A 5000-nucleotide genomic window follows, 5' to 3' on the forward strand; every position below is an offset into this window, starting at 1 on the left:
AGTATTTTTTTCTAATGTGTCGTTCAACTCCCCCGTATTTTCCTGTCATTTGTCTATAGATTAGACGGGCTGCTGAGGGGGGAGAATTGGACAGGTTATTGTGATGAAAGACGCAGAATTTATTGTACCTGTGACGTGTAAGGTCTTCTCCAAGAGAGATTTTGATGCCAAATCTTAATGGGATGTATTTTTATCATTATGTTGTGTTACTATTTCTATCGAAGGAAATGTTAAGGAAAAAAGTGTTGGGTGCGAATGAGGAAATAATAAATTTAAGGGAAAATGTGAATTATTTCCTCAACGTTTTGGCATTTCAATGTACATTTTGATAGAAGTGTAAGAGGCCAGAAAACTATCAATCAATCAATAAATCTTGATAGAATTGTGTTTTGACAGATTTGAAAATTAGTTACACAAGTCGTTGATTGACCGATTAAAGATAAAGTGTCTTTTACAATCTGGTATTTATTACCCGAAATTGTTGAAGAAAATTGAATATTTGTTAAGTTTAAGTGGACATTGAATGTTAAAACCTTCATTACGCTAAGTTTAAATTGAAGTGTAGGTTTTTATACCATACGACCCAATCTATTTGTAAGCTTGGTAAAACGACTGCATGGGAGAAATGTTATTGTACGACCCAATCTTTTTTGTACACTTGATAAAACGACTGTGAGAAATCCTACTGTACGACCCAATATATTTGTACACATGATAAAACTACTTGGGAAAGCGCATTGTACGACCCAATCTATTTGTACACTTGATAAAACGACTGTGAGAAATACAATTGTGCGACCCAATCTATTTGTATACTTGATAGCCCATTATGGGTTCAATGAAAAGGAAAAGTTTGTTTAGTGATCTCACGGGGAACTATTTGAAAGTGATGATATCTATAATGATTAAATGTTATGTTATTTTATAAAGCTCGGAAGTAAATATTTCTGGTTTCAAAATGAACCTACAAAGATGGTTAATTCTGGATTGCATGTGTGCGCAGACATACAACCAGACGGATACTGTTGAATCGAATATACAAGAATTTATGAACACATACACGTATACAAACCCACCATACAAATACGTACACAGACACAGACATACATATACATACATATATATATATATATATATATATACATATATATATACACACATATAAATATGTGTATATATATATATATATATATATATATATATATATATATATATATATATACATATTGAAATTTATTACTATTTGAGAACATTGTGTTGAGTTTCATACATGTGTGTATTTATATATACATATATATAAATAAATAAATATATATATATATATATATATATATATTATATATATTATATATATATATATATATATATATATATATATATATATATATATATATATATATATATATATATGAGAAAGAGAGAAAAGTAAATGGAAGAATTACTTCCAGATATACAATTAATTCAAAATAAGCCAGCAACCTTTCTCTTTCTCTGTATGCATTATTAAGCGAAACCAGACGTGATATTTCAACTCTAAAATCTCATTTTAAATTCATACTGGTATTTTCATGGCGACATATTTTGAAAATTAATTTCTTGGAAAAAATAAAATAATTTTTAATTTTAAAGTTTTTTCTGAGGAAAAGATAATTTTAAATTCACGACTATTTGCAGGTTTGATTATATAAATTTCTTACGGGATACTTAAACCTCATCTTTTCTTATTCTTCTACGATCGACCAACATCAATCAACTAATGGCCAGATACTTAGTTCACTGATTAGGTTAACACAGACATTATTCATATCTAGAATCGAACACTAGTATTTGAGATTTTGACCACTGAGAGAGAGAGAGAGAGATGAGAGAGAGAGAGAGAGAGAGAGAGAGAGAGAGAGAGAGAGACCTTTGTTTATGACAGTTTATCGAACGCTAGTCTTTGAGATTTTGACCACTGAGAGAGAGAGAGAGAGAGAGAGAGAGAGAAGAGAGAGAGAGAGAGAGAGAGAGAGAGAGACCTTTGTTTATGACAGTTTATCGAACGCTAGTCTTTGAGATTTTGACCACTGACAGAGAGAGAGAGAGAGAGAGAGAGAGAGAGAGAGAGAGAGAGAGAGAGAGAGAGAGAGAGACTTTTGCTTGGGACAATTTGAAGCAAACAGGGATAAATACACATTCATTCACACACATTATAAACACATACATATATATATATATATATATATATATATATGTATATATATATATATACATATATACATATATATATATACATATATATATATATATACATATATATATATACATACATAGATATATACACATATATATACATACATAAATATCAAGTATTTGCATCATCCTAAAAATACGTTTAAAGAAAACTTTAAAGAAAAAATAAAGCAAATACACAAACATTTGTCTTGTGTCCGAAATGAAAAAAAAAAATGTCCAGGAAGATTTGTGTTTTTTTTTTGTGTCACTACGAAGTAGATGTGAGGATCTGTCCCAGCGGACAGCAACTAACTGTACAAACAAATAATAGATGTAAATATTAGCATTCCAAGTATTTTTGAGCCTACTTAGATAAAAGAACAAAATATAAAAAAGCCTTAAGATATTTTCTAAACAAATCTGAGGTTTAGAATTTTCTTTTCTTTATCATTTTATGTCATAATTTATATATCAGTTTATATACTCTGTAAATTTTATATTAATTTATTATATTTATATTTTGTTATCATGTATAGGTTCTCCTTGGTTAGATCGGGATTTTCTGTCATTTCATTCTTGGAGAATATATTCATTCATAAGCATATTCACAATGATTTTTCAATCTAATATTGATAACATTAAAGGTTGAAGATATCTGGATTCAGTTCTTGTTTCATCGAAATAGATGCTCACCAGAACGTCAGCCAGGAACTACAATACCCCCCCCCCCTTTTTGCCCAGCCACAGTCCCGGGCGAGGATCGATCTGCTGCCATGTGATTGCTAGGCAAACATGTTCCCACTGTACTAGCCAGGAGGCATTATTTCTTTCATTATCAGTACTGAATATCTAAAAAAAAAATATAATTGATAATGTTGTAAACTAACTTCTAGGCCTCTGACTAGGTATAAATTCTACCTCGGTATATATATATATATATATATATATATATAATATATATATATATATATATATATATATATTATATATATTTATATATATATATATATATATATATATATATATATATATATATATATATATAATAACAGAACTCTTATTAGGTGGCATACAACGACGTTTGTTAAACTGACCATTTTCAAATAAATCATTACCATTGAACGACTTTCAGATATTGATAATTGAAAGTAGTTTACTGATCATTTCATCCTTTTGTATATGGGTAAACTGTAACGACTCATTTTCAATTGTTTTTTTGTTTTTTTTCTACGTTAATTTTTAAGTTATGTGTTACTTTTTCTGTCTCAATCCGTTTCTAAATCTTGATAAATTTATGTTGTTGTTAATGTTGTTGATTGATATAAGTCTATGAATGTTGAGTGTTTTGTAGTCGAAATAACTAATGTTGTATTTGTTTCTTCACTGTATAATATAATTTTAGTCCTGATCTTTGTACACAATTCCAATAATAAAGATTTTGATATAAAGGTGTGATTTTGCTTTGGCTTTCCCTAAATTTGATTCGTCAGCTGTAATTAACCAGAATGGTAAGTTATCAGAGATAAAATTACTAACCTATTTCACTAGTTTTATCTGCTTCCTTAATTTGATAGTTTATTATCTTGAGTTAAAACAAATTATAGAAAAAAAAATTTCTTTTAAATAAATTACAATAAACTCGATCAAATATGAATGTAGTTAAAGTGCAAAACTGAATGAGAATTTATATAAGCTTTTTAGATTGATTAAATAGTTGAATAATTAAATAGTATTTCGTGACCCTTAATTCAGTAGTTTTAATGGAGGGAAATCACCTTTTCTGTTATGTTATTAGCTGTAAAAATGAGTCATCATGCAAAAAGACTCAACTAGAAGGGCACTCAGTAGAGCGCAGACCTCCACCGCGGCAGCTTATTTCTCAATCTTTTGCTCGACCTTGACCTTGACCTTAGCATATATTAATTGGCGTGGATTTTCATACACTGAAACAAGAACCAAGTTTGAAGTCTGTGTGACAACGCTGTCCAAACTTATGGCTAATTACATGAATTGGACATTTTGCTTGACCGTGACTTTGACCTTTGACCTTGACCTTGCAAAATTTTATAATTTCCAACCTTTTACATAACAGCTAACCTCTGCAAGTTTCACTATAGGATCAAAATTGTCGCCAGGAAGCTGTTCACAAACAAACACATGCACACACACACAAACAGGGGGTAAAACATAACATCCTTCCAACTTCGTTGGCGGAGGTAATAATTAACTTCCCCTTTAACCTGTTTTTGCAAAAGGTTGATAACGACACATTCTACTTCCTATCGGAGAAAAATATCATCAGTTTCACTTCATGTAACTCACAAGTAACGAATAATATAATCTAGATATAATTTTTAGGAAAACAGCCAGTTTTAGCAAACTTATTTCTATTCTCGTTATTATTATTACTAGCTAAGCTACAACCATAGTTGAAAAAAGCAGGAAGCTATAAGCCCAAGGGTCTCAATAGAGAAAATAGCTCAATAAGGAAAGTAAATAAGAAAACAGATAGAATAGTGTGCCTCACTGTACCCTCAAGCAAGAGAACTCTAAGCCAAGACGGTGAGAGACCATGGTACGGAGGCTATGGCACTACCCAAGACTGAAGAACAATGGTTTGATTTCTGAGTGCCCTTCTCCTAAAAGAGCTGAATGAGTAATATTTCAGAAATGGTAAAACAAATTTAAATGCAGATACTTTTAATGCCAGCATTTCAGTGAACGTTAAATACTTAGCAAACTACATCTACAGTATGAAATGAATAACATATGTATTGTAAAGCTTT

At 30.2% G+C, this 5000-nt stretch overlaps 1 long non-coding RNA gene across 1 annotated transcript in view; it reads right to left on the reverse strand.

Moving 5' to 3' along the window:
* LOC137640716 (uncharacterized) overlaps positions 1–5000 on the reverse strand; it is a 604412-nt gene that overhangs the window by 49136 nt on the left and 550276 nt on the right. The window lies entirely within an intron of this gene.

The sequence above is a fragment of the Palaemon carinicauda genome, chromosome 5, assembly GCF_036898095.1.
Source record: "Palaemon carinicauda isolate YSFRI2023 chromosome 5, ASM3689809v2, whole genome shotgun sequence".
In the NCBI taxonomy this organism is placed as follows: domain Eukaryota; kingdom Metazoa; phylum Arthropoda; class Malacostraca; order Decapoda; family Palaemonidae; genus Palaemon; species Palaemon carinicauda.